The sequence below is a fragment of the Amblyomma mixtum genome, unplaced genomic scaffold (assembly GCF_055824585.1).
Source record: "Amblyomma mixtum isolate Tamu unplaced genomic scaffold, ASM5582458v1 scaffold_13, whole genome shotgun sequence".
Lineage (NCBI taxonomy): Eukaryota > Metazoa > Arthropoda > Arachnida > Ixodida > Ixodidae > Amblyomma > Amblyomma mixtum.
Window position 1 is genome coordinate 1,996,782 of NW_028317662.1, and position 17,957 is coordinate 2,014,738.

The 17,957-nt window shown below is 46.4% G+C and overlaps 1 long non-coding RNA gene across 1 annotated transcript; it reads right to left on the reverse strand.

Moving 5' to 3' along the window:
- Positions 1–12,328: 12,328 nt before the first annotated feature.
- On the reverse strand, positions 12,329–14,392 carry LOC149324880 (uncharacterized). Its single transcript, XR_016286659.1, has 2 exons — positions 14,282–14,392; positions 12,329–12,465 (listed from the first exon to the last, which is right to left on the reverse strand). It is a non-coding gene; the product is annotated as an uncharacterized LOC149324880 (long non-coding RNA).
- Positions 14,393–17,957: the final 3,565 nt, after the last annotated feature.

Genomic DNA, 17,957 nt, shown 5'->3' on the forward strand with positions numbered 1-17,957 from the left:
CCGGCCAAAACCAAAACACTAAGAATCCTGTCATTCAATGCTAGAAGTACAGTAAACAAGTTAGGTCACCTCGAGCAGCTAATTCTGGGACACCATCCTCACATCATAATTATAACAGAAACATGGTTACAAGCAGGGGTACGTGATTCGGAAGTTGTCCCATCAACATATAAATTGCTACGTAAAGATAGGGGTTCGCGAGGGGGTGGTGTAGCTATAGCTATTAAAAACAACATAAAATACTCAGTCCTGAAGGGTATTGATGACCACGAAAGTGTGTGGTGCAAAATAACATATTCCGGTAAATGTATATTACTGGGAGGCGTGTATCGAACCCCAAACGCCCCGCCAGATTATCTTGAAAAAATGAACGATTATCTGTCCCAGCACACTAACTGAAGATCTAAGTTGATTTTATCGGGGGACTTTAACTTGCCAGGGATAAATTGGGCGGACTTTTCACACGACGGAAAAGATGCCCAAAGCGCGGAAACGCTTTTATTTACAGCATTTAGTTTTTCCTTAGATCAGCTGGTTACCGATAACACCCGAGTTCTGTCGTCTTCCTCTTCACTTCTTGATTTAATTTTTGTTAGCAGTACACTTCCAGGGTGTTCAGTGCGCATCGAAGACGGCATATCTGACCACAAACTGCTAGTATTGTCATGCCCCATAGTAGTCACTTGCAAAAAGAAGAAAACACTGCCAACCTTTGTCAAGGACTATGAGCGTGCAGATGACCCTGCAATTCTAAATGCACTTGAGAACAGCTTTTCCGAATTCAGCGCACTGACCGATGTTCGTGAACTATGGTCCTGTTTCAAAAACATTGTAAATACTTGCGAAAAGAGATACGTTCCGCTTCGTAAAAAACGCATAAACACGGAGTACCCGTGGGTAACGCGCGAGATAATTCAACTTAAAAGAAAAATAAAACGACGGCGTAAAAAAGGAAACAAGAATGACATTGCAAGTCTTGTTAACTGCTTACAGAGCAAAATCCGAGACGCAAAAACTCGCTTCTTTGATTTGACGCTGCCTTCCTTCATGGCTCACAACCCTCATAAGTTTTGGCGCTACTTATCTGAAGAACAGTCAACTGGTTCCATCATTACAGATTTCAGCGACACCATAAGTAAACCTGATGACATTGCAAATGAATTCAATAAGTTTTTCCAGTCCGTTTTCACCAGAACAGCCTCTCACGCTTCTCTACCCGCATACACAATCAAGGAACCCATGACAGAACTAATCATTAGTGAAGATGGAATCCTTTCTCTTTTACAAACACTTGACACAAAAAAATCTCCGGGTCCTGATTCCATCTCGAACACATTTTTAATCCGATACGCTGACTGGGTGTCTAAATACCTGCATAAAATTTACACAACATCTTTACAAACACTCGTAATTCCAGATGACTGGCGCTGTGCCAAAATAATTCCTATACACAAATCGGGTCCTAGAACTGAACTGAATAATTATCGTCCGATATCGTTAACAAGCACTAGTTGTAAAATGATGGAACACATTATTTTTAAAGCCATAATCTCATATCTAGAAAATAATAATCTCATTTATGAAAAACAACATGGTTTCAGAACAGGGCTTTCAACAGTAACGCAGCTTGCTGAAATTACTCACGACATCGCTAACATAATTAATGAAGGCTACCAGATAGATGCTATATTCTTAGACTTCTCCTAAGCATTTGATGTTGTTCCTCACGATGACCTTGTAACAAAATTACTATCTTTTGGCATTGATCGCAACATTGTGTCATGGATTTCCTGCTATTTGCAGAACAGAAAACAATGCGTTAAAATAGGTGAATACGTTTCGGAAAACCTGGATGTGTATTCGGGTGTACCCCAGGGATCAGTACTTGCGCCTCTTTTGTTCCTCATTTATATAAATGATATTCATTCCTGTGTTAGTTCATCGATCCAGCTTCGCCTTTTTGCAGACGATTGTGTCGTATATATAGCTGTAAAAAAATCTGACGATCAAATTCTCCTTAACAATTCCCTAGAATCAATCCACGCTTGGTGTATGACCTGGGGAATGAAACTTAACGCAGATAAAACCAAAAGTATCACATTCACTAATAAGAAGCATCCTCTAAGTTTTACATACACACTTGGTGACATACAGGTTAAAAAATATGATCAGGTGAAGTATCTGGGGCTCATCCTAACATCCAACCTGCGTTGGGAGCCATACATCAAATCCATTTGCTCTAAAGCAGAAGGTAAATTACATTATTTAAGGAGAAAGCTCCGTAACACGCCGGCCCATATTAAACTCAGTGCCTATAAAACTCTTATAAGACCTACCCTAGAATATGCGGATATAGTCTGGAGCCCCCATAAAAAAAGTTTAATCAACAAATTAGAGCGCATCCAAAAACTAGCAGTGAGGTTTGTCTATTCAAAGTATTCACGTCAAACTAGCGCTACCAGTCTAATAGTTCAGTCAAATTTACAAAGCCTGTCACAGAGAAGAATCATTTCAAGATTAAAGTTTTTGTTCCAACTTCTTCACGGTCACTTCAAAATAGCCAATTCACAATACTTACACCCGCCATTCAAACACTCGTCTAGAACAAACCATAGTAAAACACTTCGTCAACCAGTCAGCCGTGTAAATATCCACAGGTACTCCCTGTTTCCAGATGCTATATCATATTGGAATAAATTGCCTGAAGATGCGGTGAAGTGTACGTCCGTGGAACCATTTCTTAATTATATCGAAAAAATTGACTTTTCTGTTTAATTCTCTCCTAATCTTTTTGTGTTTGGGTCAGAGAACATCTCTGTATTTTTGAATTTTTGTTTTTACTTTGTTTGATCAATGATGCATTGTAAACACTCCTGCATGGGCCCGAAAAGGGCCTGGAGTATGTTCAAATAAATAAATAAATAACCAGTGACGCGTACCGTTTCGCTCCCTGGCAAAGCCAGACCTCTAATAAGGGAGTGGCGATTGGCTGCCAAGAGGATAGGTTCTAATGCTAAGACAAACAAAAGGGGGGAGAGCGGACAACCTTGACGGACGCCTCGGCGAACATAAAATGCGGTCAGCAGCCGAGTGCCGTAACCACTGAGCCACCGCGGCAGGGCACACCGTGTTCAGGTCCTAATAAAATACTTTAGCGCGATTGAATTAACTGCCATGTTAAACTGCTGAACAACAATATTCCACCGACATAATTGAATTGAAACCTGTCTATGTATACTCCTGGTCTATGCCATCCAACCGCTGTCCATCTACGTACTGCCCGAGCCTCCTCAGGAGCGCTGTACCCTCACCCCTACCCGTGAACGGGCGGAATGTTCCTGGCCCGCGTGTACGCCCTGTGTCGGGCGACAAGCCGCTCCGAGAGCTCCCGTTACATCCTGCATAGACAGCGGTGTTGAGAGTTACACTCACCCGAGCGTCGACAACTGAACCGCAGGGACGAGGAGCAGGGGGCAGTGGAGGCGACCACGTCTACGGCACGACTACCGCGACCTTGCGCAGCCGGCTGCTTTATAAGCAGACGCTCCCACCCAGCAAGGAAGCAGACCCCGCGGGGCGCCTATCACGTGTCAGGTGTCAGGTGTTGGCGCGAACGACCAGCGCCACTTATTGTCAACCAGCGGCGGCTTGGGAAGCGGCGGCCCGCTCCTCCCCGTTTCCGCGATTGTGCGCATACTCGACGCGAACTCCAGCTGGGCAGAACGCGCGGACACTGCGCGGACGCCAGACGGCAGTTGATTGATCACCAAGACGGCGACGAGGGTGCAGATGCATCGGAGACAGAAGGATGAAAAGGCAATAATTTGACATTGAAACCCTTAAAAGGAGACTTTAGCGCCAGTTTGGCGTGAAAGTCAGGACAAGACGACTGTTAATTACAAAAATGAATAGCCATGACCGTTGCCGGAGAAACTCTTCCTCACCCAAGAAAAAAAGTTGCTCGGACGAAAAACTGATCATTTCCCTCAGTTTTACTATTTTTTACTTTTTATGGCTAGGGTTCAAGGCTGTCGCCACACGCTCCCTCCGCAGTTTATTTTTTTTTTGTTCCTTCATGCCGGTTTGCAGGCATGAGCCAGAACAGAAGGCGCGTTGGAAAGCGTTGTGCAGACGACGCGACGCCAAGGCTACGCCCAACCTACTCCCGTCAGTCAGAACGATGCAGCAGTGGAGTGCCTTTAGCGAAAGTAACCCCCCATGAAGTCAACAGGGTTGAGAGTAGTGGGGCGGGGCCGTTTTTGTTGAAGGAAAGAACGAGCGGGCTTTGATTTTAATTTACGCAGCTTTTCGGGGCGAGCATGGCTCTAGTATTTTGCAGAGGTTATCTTCGATGCCTCATCTATTCAGTGGGCTTGTTTTTCAAAAATGTCCCGACCCTGGTCAATGGCGCTTTAAAGCTAACAGCGAGGACGTACCAGACAAATTTTGAAAGGCAAAACCTCTTCTCTCCCGTGGTTGTCCAAGAACAGCACGAGCCACAAGCTCGGTAACGCCTGACCAAAAAAAAGAAAAAACTGTAGTCTGCACCCGCCTTATGACACGGAGGGGTGGTTTACCAGTGTAGCAGAGGTGCCAGACGGCACCGGGAATGACTGGTTGAACCAGGTAGCGCCTATCAAGCTGAGGCAGGTCGAATGTCTGCGCCCTTCGCATACGAGCTGTAATGTCTTCGACGACCGAAGACCACACACCGTCCCATATTCCAGCACAGCCGTAGGACACACCTAAAATGCGCATCTGCACGCACCAATGCAAAGGTATTGCAGATGTAATACGAGTCTGGGTAGACCCCACAAAAAAGTAACCACTCTTCGAGTAATTAAGAGCAGCTCCAGGCAAGGAGGCGTACTCACGAAAAACATTTATGCTGAATTCCAATGGCAGATCGAGACCGCTCCGAAGGATCGCGTACCGAGCGCGTCGGAGCGCGTAGCTTCGCCACCTCCCATTTTGCGATTGGAATGCCAGTGCTCCCTCGGGAGCGCGACGCCAGCACCGCAGCGGCGAGCCGCGCAAACTAGGCGCGCCGTCGGAGCGGACGCCCTGCTAGCTTCGTTTTCGAGTGCGAGAGTTGCGCGAGGCGCGATCTCTGCGTTGACAGACGCCGTCTAGGTGAAACAAAAAGGAGGTAGTACGAAGGCCGGAATGTAAAGCCAAAACCAAAGCGTATGTACAGGATGGTCCACTCTCTCCGTGAACACGCGAGTATGCGGCCGCGGTCTTCGGAGAGCAAGTGAGCCTGTCCCTAGCGTTCACGAAAGATGTGGCGGACGACGCGCAGGCAAGTCGCTCGCTGCTCGATTTTCCAGCCTTGTGACTGCGAGACGCAAACCGCTGAACCAATCAGCGAGACAGTCGACCTTTCGGCAACGACGCCGCCCGCAGACACGCCGAGCGACGAACTGCGCTGCCCCCCGGACAACGTTTCTCCCTGGCTGCCGTAGTCGTCGCTAAGCCTAACTGTTTTTCATCGATGCCGCAGCTGAGGGCGCTTCGGAACTGGCCAGCGCTGTAGTAAAGGTGCTACTCGCGTCACCGTTTTACTGTGTTTTTCGTCTCATAATAAAATAAAGACATGATCGATTTCTGCGACGCCTCCAGCAGAGGAGCTAGCAGACAGCAGGCCAGCCGCACTGGGCATTAGGAAGAAATTTGCTTGTGTCGCAGTTATCACTTCTACCAGCAATTCGGTATTCGCCAACGATCCTCAAAAATGATTCATTTGTTACATTCCCCTACTCCAGGGCTTGGTATGAACGCGAACAAAGAATATTAGCGCATTTTTCTGACGCCGGCGGCAGGCATATACAGGCCGGCAGCTTCACACTCGCGGTCCGTTTCAGACGAATCTTCACTGCTGGACTCTGAGCTTTCAGTGCCCGAGTCGGAACTGTCATTTCCATGACGCAAAATTAGTGCCGCACGGCTCGAAGCAAGATCATTGCCGTCCACTGTTGACTGGAAAGTGCCCGGCTGTCCCGGCTCGCCCGGCTCACCTCGTAGCGACGACAGGAACGAAGCGGCTGCTGCCGGTCGCGACCGGAAGCAGACGCGGCGGAAAAGAAAACGTCACGCGAGGTTCCGGTCAAATCTGCCGATTTCGGCGGATCAAGTATCGCTGCTCCACGGAGCGATCCGGGATTTACGCCTGATCCCGATCTGCCATTGGAACATACAACTCGCGCTCCCATTTTACCATTGGAATTCAATATTAGAGTCTCAAGCAGGCTAAGTACAGCTAAGTACGGAGTGATGTCATCTGCATAAGCGTACCGCTTCGCTCCCTGGCAAAGCCAGACCTCTAATAAGGGAGCGGCGATTGGCTGCCAAGAGGATAGGTTCTAATGCTAAGACAAACAAAAGGGGGGAGAGCGGACAACCTTGACGGACGGCGCGGCGAACATAAAATGCGGTCAGCAGCCGAGTGCCGTAACCACTGCGCCACCGCGGCGGTGCACACCCTGTTCAGGGCCTAATAAGATACTTTAGCGCGATTGAAATAACTGCCCTCTTAAACTGCTGAACAACTGTATTCCACCGACATAATCGAATTGAAACCTGTCTATGTATACTCCTGGTCTATGCCATCCAACCGCTGTCCATCTACGTACTGCCCGAGCCTCCTCAGGAGCGCTGTACCCTCACCCCTACCCGTGAACGGGCGGAATGTTCCTGGCCCGCGTGTACGCCCTGTGTCGGGCGACAAGCCGCTCCGAGAGCTCCCGTTACATCCTGCATAGACAGCGGTGTTGAGAGGTACACTCACCCGAGCGTCGACAACTGAACCGCAGGGACGAGTAGCAGGAGGCAGTGGAGGCGACCACGTCTACGGCAAGACTACAGCGATCCTGCGCAGCCGGCTGCTTTATAAGCAGACGCTCCCACCCAGTAAGGAAGCAGACACCGCGGGGCGTCTATCACGTGTGCCGTGTGACGTCACTGTGTCAGGTGTTGGCGCGAACGAACAGCGCCACTTATTGTCAACGAGCGGGGGCGTGGGAAGCGGCGGCCCGCTGCTCCCCGTTTCCGCGATTGTGCGCACACTCGACGCGAACTCCAGCTGGGCAGAACGCGCGGACACTGCGCGGACGCCAGACGGCAGTTGATTGATCACCAAAACGGCGACGAGGGTGCAGATGCACCGGAAACGGCAGCATCACTGCGCGGACAAAAGGGTTGAGAAGGCGCCCTCTGCTTTGCTTTCTCTACTTCGTTCCTTCTTCCTTCCTTTCTCTCATTCTCTCTTTCTTTCTTTCTTTTTTTCTATTCTTACTTAGTCTATTTTTCCTCCTTTCACTTTTTTTCATTGTGTAATTCCGTCATCCGCTTCGTTATTCCTTTCTCCAGTTTCTTTTATTTAGTTCATTCAATACTTCATTGTTACTCGTGGACTCTTGCCGTTTCTGGAGCTGTTTACGCGGTGACTGCTTGCGCGTGAGCGCGGCAAGCTTTGTATCCGAGCGCGTCTCTGGTGTGAAAAAAAGAAAAGGTGCTCTCTCCCTTCCCGCATTCAGGCGCACGCAACTGAATGACAGTAGAGCGAGAGTTATTTCGATTTTCGCGTGAGAACACATTGATATCCTAGTGCTACACCGTCTCCGATTCTTATGAACGCCCGTGAATATCCTGGACTGTTTATGCGGTTCGGCCTTTTTGCGGAAGAGTTGATTGCGAGTATTTTGTCCCCTCTATGCTTTTGAATCTGTACGGAAGAAAAGCTACTGAAGCAGACCGCAGCCTCGGCAAGGGGACTAAACGCCGACGCTAAGAGAGGAACAGATGCGGTAGGTGTCGATTGCGCTTCGATGGCTTCATCAGCTGTAGGTACGACGGCGCTGATCGTCGTTCTCTCAACTCTGCAGCGCGTATTCAGTCGTGAAGCGTGCATATCGAGCTTGTTGTTGACGGTGGTGTTTTTTGTTCAGACCAACAATTTCATGCTCACGCCTTTCCTATTAAATATCCCTTGAAACAGCTTCTGTTCGATGCCACTGGGCGATTTAGACACGGAGGCCAATACGTTTTTGCGCAAGACTTTCTACGCTGTGGGTTCAATTAGGAGAGCCATACGCGATTGAAGATTAAACGCTTCACAAGCCACGAAACTTTTCTTGTGAACTCTTCGAGGCTGGGGATCTGCTCGGGCCATGGACTGGCGCGTATTCCTGTGACTTCAGCTTAGTTGACCAACTTTCGACTGAGCGAAGCTGTTATTTGAACAAACTGATGGACAAAGCAGCTCTTGCCAACCGCCGCTCTGTCCAAGTCTGACTTTAATTAATAGACTCATTCAGAGCTTAACAGCTTTGAAGCAAACCGATTTCTTCCGTTCAGGTGTAGGCTTTGAAGTTTTCATCTTCTTTTCTCCATTCTCCTCTCAGCAATCATGCATCAAGGTCGAGCCTACATGGAGGAATCTTTGTTCCTCATTCATTTCTGTACACAACTCAAGATAAGGCGCACATTTTGAGATTCCCCCTGCCGCTGAAAGATGCTGAATTGTGGACGACTCTCAGGCACAGATACCTCAAGCGGTGAGGCTGCCTTTAAAAAGCGCAGGGGGGAGCCTCTGTCCGCTGGCAAACGTTTCGACAAGAGGACCTCAGGACACAGAGAACCTGAGGACGCAAGAGTACTTCAGGAGACACCCAAAGTGGATTGCTAAGAAAAAGGGTTATCATAAATTCATTGTATAACTGCGCACAAAACGAGTACGAACGCAGAACCAGACAACACGAGCACTGACTTTCAATTAATCTTTATTAGACACTTGCATACATTCATATCCTTCCTGTGAAGACGAAGTGCAGAGAAGAACTGAACTTATCAACACTGCTGATGACTTACATTTCCACAAAGACACCCTCCGAAAATTCAACTCCGCTCTGTTCAAGTGATAACGACGGTTTTCTGACGCACGAGGAAACACCCTTACCAATATGGTAAGCCTCTGTTATCTCCCGTACCGCTTGATCGCTATGTGTGAAAATTACTCACATGTCATGGACGAGAGGGCTATATGTGAGATATAGTTGACGACAGTAAATGGATATATTCGATCCCGTACGGCTCTCCAAAGATTTTTTGTGTTACGTAAGGCGGATCGCTAAATAACGACCCGTCTGTCCACCGTAGTAGTCACCGCGAGAAACGGTAAGGTGTAAACACCTTTCGCACAATGTACCATTCTGACGCCTTGCTTTACAGAGCCAATTTTTCCGTCCCCTGCTTGCATCCTGCTGCCGCCTTCGCTACACTGCCGGGCGAATGCTAGCCAGTTTTTAACGTGAAAAAAAAAAGAAAAAACGACTTCAGCGTTGTATTTTCTGCCCACTTTTCGCATGCTGTGCGACACAGCGTGTGCGTCGGGATTGCGGCAACCTTCCTACGAACTTCCAAATCATTCTGCTTATAGGCACGTGACTCTTTTCAGACTTACTCTTAGCAATCAGTCGCCGCGGTGGCTCAGTGGCTATGCAGCTCGGCTGCTGACCCGAAAGACGCGGGTTCAATTAGCCCCGTCCGCGGCAGCCGAATTTCGACGGACGCTAAATTCTAGAGGTCCGTATACTGCGCGGTGTCGGTGCTCATTAAAGAAACCCGGGTGGTCCAAATTTCCTGAGCCCTTCACTATGGCATCCCTCATAGCCAGAGTCGCATTGGGACGTTCAGCACCAATGAACCGATAAACCAATCTTAGCGATCAGTCCGCTCTCGTGCTTTCTGGTTCTTGCTTTGTTCTCATTTTCCGCGCTGTTTTACTATGGATCGTCACCAGTTTGCCGAGCTTTCTGTTCTTCTTATATAAAAAAAGGGAAAGCAGTCTGCTAAACTCCTGTTCTCCGGCCCCGTACGGAAATGTCATATCTGGTTTGATATGAAAAAATCCAGATATGAACAAATAGGGAATTGGGCATATAAGGTCTTATATGAATATACGGGCGTATATAGCCTGATATGCCCAATTCCCTATATACCATTATCTGAATGGAACTCATGTAAAGAAATATATGTATATATGGTCGTATATGTCCTGATATGCCCAATTCCCTATATATCCATATCATGACTGAACTCACATAAGACAATATATGAATATATCTGGCATATATGGCCTGATATGCCCAATTCGCTATATATTCATATCATGATTGAACTCATATAAGGATATATCTGGCATATATGGCCTGATATGCCCAATTCCCTATATATCCATATCATGATTGAACTCATATATGGATATATATGGCCTGATATGCCCCATTCCCTATATATCCATATCATGATTGAACTATCTGGCATATATATCTGGCATATATAGCCTGATATGCCCAATTCCCTATATATTCATATATGGATTGAACTTATATATGGAAATATATGTATATATGGTCCTTATATAGCCAGATATGTCCTATCCTTATATGACCATATCTGATGGAACCCATATATGGGATTTCTATATATGGGCTTTATATACCCAGATACGGCCAAATCCGTATATAGCCATATCTGCGAACAGTCATATATGGATGAATATACTTATATGGGCCATATATGGCCAAATATAGATAAATCTGTATATGTCCATATTTGGCTGAAGCTTATATATGGCGCTAGTTCTATATACGAACATATATACTGACAGATCTGCACATAACCTTATATACTTTTGGTTAAATGTTGAGGGGAAATTTCCTCTAAGGCGGAGCAGACTTCCATTAAGGTATTAATTACTTATTCGCATCCATCCATGCACAGTCATACACCATGTCCCCAGACCAGGACGAATCTTTTTACGAAAGAGCAAAAGATTCTGTGGAAGCTGTGTCGGGTCCATTTGTAGCCGTGTGACTGCTTGGCGGAATCAAAATGAGTGATTACTCCCTTATTAAAACCTTATAAGCTTTCATATGGAAATATATAATAAATGGCAGCCAATGTATATGTGCCCTCATACGGGGAGATCTACCGAAGGAGACGGTACAAAAAAATTGAACAAATCCAACGATTTGCAGCGCGCTTCATCTGCAATCTCTGCAAGTACCTAGGCTCCCCTTCTCCAATGTTGCAGGCTGCTACTTTAGAACCACACCAGCATCACAGCCAGTAAAACTATTCTCATTCGAGTTCTTTACTGCTCGCTCTCAGTGACTGCCTGCAACAGCGCCGTGGCCTTCTATTACATTAGCCAATAAAGAGTGAACATGGGGCATGGCGTCTCCAAACAGTGATGGAGGGCGGCCAAGCAAAAGATGTAATGAAATTAGTTACAACCATTGCAGAATGCTGTCATACATATGCCGTTATCGCCACATGCAGACGTAAGCGACTGTGCAGTACGTCCTTACCGCTACTACTTCAGATATGTAATACAGCTTAAATTTTTGACGCAGATTTTTATTTTAGAACTTTGAGAGATACGTTGGTGCTGTGTAGGGGGATTATACAGGATGGTTAACATTATGTAAGCGATAAACCAGATTTAATAGGCGATTAATTAACTAACATTAACTAATGAACATTTTATTTTGATTCTAAGGGGCAATATTATGTTGCGAAATTAAAGGCCGTCATCGTAAAAGGTGAGCCCAATTTCTAACTTTTTTTTAATTGCTATAAGGACTTGAAATATCGAGCGCCAGATTTTGCGCATTTCAAAGCTCGCTGAGTTGGTTTACCCGCATTGAAAATGCATAAAACTGTCGGTCACTTTTTTTATGCATCAAACACGGACACCGTTTGTGTATTTTATGATGTAGAAAAAGTTTCTTTGAATTCGGCAACGATACGACGCGCAGCGACGCGTTTATGAATATGCGAAGCGGACAAGACAATTCACTGAGCGTGCAAGTGTGTATGTTCAGTATTTCGAACCACATTAACGATTACGAAAATTTAAAAGCTAAGGTTATCTTTTTTTACTGACGGCCTTCATTTTCGCGATACAGACTTACGCCCCAAAATCAAAATTATGAAAGCTGATTAGTTAAATATAATTAATCATTTTTCAGATTATCGAGCTCTATTACGTACATAATGCCCGTCTTGCTGTACGGTCCACCGTCACTGACCAAACCGACATATCTCTCGCACTTTGTAAAATAAAAATCTGTAAACGTTAAAAAATGTCATCCAATACATCTCTAAGTGCTGCTTTAAATTGAAAAACCACTCGGTTTTATGCTGCTCTAAAGCTCCTGATAATCTTATAGCATAGGTAACACAAGTAACACAAACTAACACAATTACCACACAGAAATTGCGCAGGAAATTTTATTGGGGTACATTTAATGCTCTGGTGGTTCTATAGTTCTGTATGCTTCTTTTCGTCGATGCTTTCTTTCTCGCTCCTTATTTCGCTGTGTTTAGTGCCCACGGCCAGCAACAGCAGCTTTCCGGAGAGCTCCCGCCCCTTCTTGGTCGGCAGGGCCGTTGTGTAGGCTGCGTGGGAGATAATTTACAGCGATCATGATATAAATCTGCGCAGAACTTGTGCACATGGCCACAGTAGCATAAGTCGAAGAATTATGCACTGAATCCGAGACACCCTACCGTAAAATCCATTGTGGGATATTAAAGGTGCCCTGCGACGTACATAAAGCATGGGTTCTTTAATCTTTGTATGCAGAGTAAGGGACATTGTGAGTACTGAACGCGCAATGAGATCACCGAAATCATAATATTTGATATTTTAATCTTCGCTAGAAATGCTTGTTTCGAGCCGATGGTGTCGCAACGCGGCGGCCATTTGCGGCAGCGGAAATGAGGTGGCATCTAGATAGGGCGCTGCCTTTCTCATTGGTTGGGCGTCCAGTTTGCATATTGTTCCTTCATACTTGCGAAATGGATCCAAAATATTTTGTCTCTGAGTACTGAAAGCTTTTTCGCATGCCAAAAAAACTGGAAAGAAGCAGGGAAAGCGAACGAAAACTAACAAGAATACAGCTAGGGGCGACACTTTCCATTCCGCTTCAAACCTTCATGGCGGCCAGCGCTGTTCAAATAACGTTGGCTCAGACCAGAATGCGCGCGCGTCGAGACCGGCCGTGACCATACCAAGACGGCAGCGAAAAAAAAAGCCAGTCGACACACCTTGCCCAAAATGTGAACTTGTGAAGAGAAAGGCCAGACAGGAGACGGGAGTCGAGTTTGGGGGGGAGGGTGGCTACCGCTGACAGCCTTACAGTCCGACTAAAAAAGAAACTTCGGGGAGCTTCCTTTTCGTTAGTCACCCCTGCCCTTACTACGGCGTCGTGTACACGGGGGGAACACGTTTGGAAGACCCTGTCAAATTGCGAGGCTGTCTACAGCCACGACAAAGACAAAACTGCATGCACGCTTCCGCTGCGTGGGCGCTTGGCGCCCACGCAGCGGAAGCGTGCATGCAGTTGTCTCGGTACTGGGTGAGTGAAATGGGAGAGTGAAATGCGTTTTCGTCTGAGCTTTTCATTTCGAATTTTCAGAGTGGAATAACTTTCGCTTGCATGCTCCGATTTCTATAATTCTTTTTGCTCTGGTCTCTGGAATGCATGATGAATCTATTTAATACTATTAACTGGTACATAGCAAATCATCGCGATGCCCCTTTAAAAGCTTAGTCTCATGATTTTTTTGTTTCGGGCTTTACCATTAAAGTTTCCTGGCACAACCGCGAACGGAAACAGGTATACGCCAATTGTTTCTGAAACACGTTCGTTCGCACTAACCACCCGAAATAAAACGCGTACCAGTTCTTGATTCCACTGCTCCTGCTTAGCTGTAGAGCGCAAGCCTTGTGGCAAATGTAATGGGGCCATTGTAACCTAATTTGATACGCAGAACGCAGCAATGCTGATCCCGAGTTAAAATAGAATTAGCACTATTACTTACGACAATGAAAAGGGTTCAGTTCCTGATACGTGCATATGACAGAATCCATGACAGGTTGTTGTCTACGTCTCGTTACTTAGAAAATACATCCCTAACTAGCCCCGCAATGTGCTTAGCGAGGTTATTCTATGTTTTTTGCGTTACACAATTCATATCATGCACTTGAACTACCGCTGGCAGGAACGCAACTCGGTGGCGGTAAAAATTTCGCTACTGAAAAATGAGAGATTACTCTTCGACTGCACCTAGCCCAGCTTACAAATAAATCATGGATTATGATACCATTTAGCTTAATTTATAGCCCTATCATTGAAAACTGCCGACAGCATTGACAAAGGTAACCAACAAAGTAAAACGGGAAAAACAGTAAATGGTTGTTCACGCTTACCTGAAATATTGATGATTGCAGGTTCACAGAAACCTTGGTATTTCCCGCTCACTTGCACCCTGGATCCTTCCGATGGCTCATCATCCCATGCATGCTTGGCGCAGGTCATTTTAACGAAGTCAAAAGTGTCTTCTTCCTCAAAACGCACAAGTGTGGCGCTGTACCATGGTTTCAAAGGGAAAACAAGTGGATGCAACAACGGGTATAACCGGAAATTGCTCGCCCGGCACGAAAGTGCGTAGCACACTGCAGAGTCCGGCTTCTAGCTCTGTGCAACAGACGACAGTCAAGGGTGGCGCCACCAATGCCTTCCTTAGCAGATATCTGTGCATATCTGTGCATGTCAGATATCGCACCTGCGCACGGGCGCTCGCGCGCGCGTCAGAAGCGGGGTCCGGTTTACAACAATGGGAGGACCGCGGGGGCTGTCGGGGACTCTTTTTCTTCATGGCTTGAAGCTCTCCTCCCCTAAATTTTCTTGGAATCCTTGCAGCTCCCCAACCATCTCTTGTTCACGGCTTGACATTTTTTTCAGTCGGCTCCCTAGGGAGAGCGAGCCAGCACCAGGAGCATGGAGGTTCATGCCACTTTTCGACGCCCGTCGCGGCGCGTGCTGGGCGCGCAGGCGCTTCGCGTGTATGCCTTGGAAGTGTCCATCGAGATGGGGCTTTATATCGCGTGTATCTTTATCAAAATAAATATAACTAACGATACCCCTGCTGCGTCGTGTTTTTGGATCACTCTGTAGAACGTATTATGTAAACTGAACCGAATAAAGATTTCGTCCTATCCACATAAACCAAAGAGAGGCTTGATTGAGACCTGTTATATTCGAAGTGATTGTTAAAGCGAATTTCAAAAATCGCTAGCTCTCTGCTCCTTGTGCTGGACACTGCGCAATGAATTCGACCATACATCACGTCAGATACATCACAAAGGTCCCAATCGCCTTTCCTAGAGATTGATACAATGCGCAGCTTGACGTTTGCATTCGCTCGCAGATTTAGCATCTGCTTGTTCCGCAGATTCGGCACCCCATTCGTGAGCGGTCTTCTTTTCTTGTTGTGGCACATAATCACGTCATTTTACATGTTTGTTGCTTTAGGACAGGGTGGATTACGGGAACGTTCCAGCTGGTTATCAAAGGTAACGGCGCGCCTTCTCTATCAAATATGTAGCTAGTCAAACGGCAATTTCCGTTTTGGACAAATAGGTTTCATGAGTTTTTTGCACACATAAATGATGTTGTGAAGGTGCGGTTTCACAATTTATATTAAGAAATGATTAGCGGTACACCACAGCGGTTTCTGTATGCAAGTTATTCGGCCAAGCGGCCGTACAGTGTGGTGGAATTATCGCCGTTAATTTCCTAACAAACCTCTTAAAATTCTAATTACTTGTTGAGGCTTAAGTGCTTGTTTTTGTGAAAACACAGGCAGTCGTTGTGTTAGGGCGTTATCTTTGCCTGAATTTTTCAAAAAACGACGGCGTTCTGAGGTATCTTCAATGTCCGGTTAAATCGGCGTGATTACGACCTGACTAGAGTGACCAAGGGCGCCCTGGTGTGATGACCAGGTGCATCTCGTGATGTTTCTTCGATTTCTCTTGCCTAGAATGAAACAAAACACTTTTCAGCTTCATCTAGTGCTCGTCGTCATGAACACACAAAACTCAGCAACAAATGCCTTCTTCCAGGGAACAGCAGTTAGCATACTTCATTGGAACAATTAGATCGCTGGTATATACTGTTTTCCATGCATAATTGCACGGATTGGGTCGGAATTTTTATTTTTTTTGAGGGTGGGGGCGGGGGATTTGTGTGCGCTGTACTCCATTGCAGCACACAACAATATGTTGTAGTTCTTTAAGGAGAAGCAGAAGGCTGCAACGGCTATAAGAACCGAATTGCCTGATCTGAGGGTCGCTTTTCACTCCAAAGTTGAAGACGGGGATCGTCATCATCGTCATCCGTGATCAATTTTACAAGACAAAGAACCCTACCATCGACCACCGATTAGCTGTTGTTGAGTTCAGTCGGGCAGGGTCAGGCTACCCTTGTTTTTTGTCACATCTGCACATCAGACATTCCATAAGCTTTGACTGTGACTCGCTGCCCTTGGAGTCCATTCTGCCACTCTAAACGCCGACCTTTGTTCGGCTCGTTACTTGGCCACCCTAAGCTCATTTTTTCCGCATTTTGTTAGTGCTAAGATATGGATGACACCAGTTTGTTCTGTAATACTCTAATCGCTCCCCTTGACGTTATCGCTAGTATTTTCCTTGCCATGCCCAATGCGTGCTACACGGCTGCTTGAAATCCCGTCGAACCGATCGCCCCTCGAGTCGACAGAGCTTTGCGGTAAAATGAGAAAAAGATATCTTAGCGGAAAGTTGAGCACTCATAGGCTCTTCGGCGTCCGGCCGACATTCGACGGTTTCAAATGCTTACGAAATGCGAACAGAGACCGCCCCTGTCATTGGCGGTGGCCGTTATCTTGCCTCAGAGCCGCGTCCCGCAACTGCTTCGGCCCTCTTGATTTCGACATCTGCTGCGGACTTGTTTCTTCTCCTCTTTGTTTAGCACACTGCTTGCGTTGTCACTAATTTAGTACTTCAAGTTAATGACTCGTCATTCAGCATTTACAGCGTGCGCGTGAAATTTCAGCGGGAATACACAAATGTCGACTGCACTGCAGTACCACCGTTGTCTGCATACCTGTTATCGTTTGTATATGGCATACAACGCAAGCTATGTTGAATATTCTCTTTCTGATGCGCGGATTGTAACTATGCTTGTTTACACAGCATGATCCCTGCAAGAAGACCGGATGATTGCGACGAAACACTTGATAGCCGGAGAACTGGCGCTTCCCGGTCGTGGTAGATCCGCTTTCTTCCATACCACAAATACTCGGTGCTGAACTGCTTTATCCAGAAGCATGTTCGACGATTGATCGCATCAATGAAAATGATCTGATTTGTTATCCACGAGCGGCGCCAGTGGTCGACTGTTGACAGCTCCCTAAAGCAATGCTCGGCATGCCGGGTGACACCGGCGCTTCCCGCTCGTTCTATTCGTCCTGCGATATCAGCAATCCTCCGCTAAGGGTTGCAGTTTCCAAAACTTCACTTATGACCATTTGCATTCGCCAAAACTTGTGTATTCGCTCCCCACAAAAGCCGAGACCACATACGCGAAGAATGCGGACTAGCGCTTATTCGTCGAAAGCAAGGGTCTCATCGAAGCAGCTCGTGACGGCGCTGGAGAGCTCGGAAAGCGCCGTGATATGGTCTGGTTGCGTGCACAATGGACTTCAATTCAAGAGACAAAAGCTACCTTTCTATGGCTTAGTATTTTTTTTTGAGGAAATATGGGGAGTCATCATACTAAGAAGCAAACAGAATGAGCGTGAGCGTCAGGTTCATTATAACTAGGATCGGCTATACAATCCAGCCGGAATGAAACGCGAACACGCATATCGCCTTCTTTTTCTACATTACAGAGAAGTATTCACTTGGAGCCAGTTAAAAAATATGTACTTAGGTAGATCCTTCACCCAGACACAGGAATCAGCCTAGTTCTGTACAACAGCTGAAAGTGTACAGGCAAAATATTTTGTTTTGTTCACATGGGCTGTTCGCTTGCCTTGCTGTAGACGGAACAAAATGGGCTGTT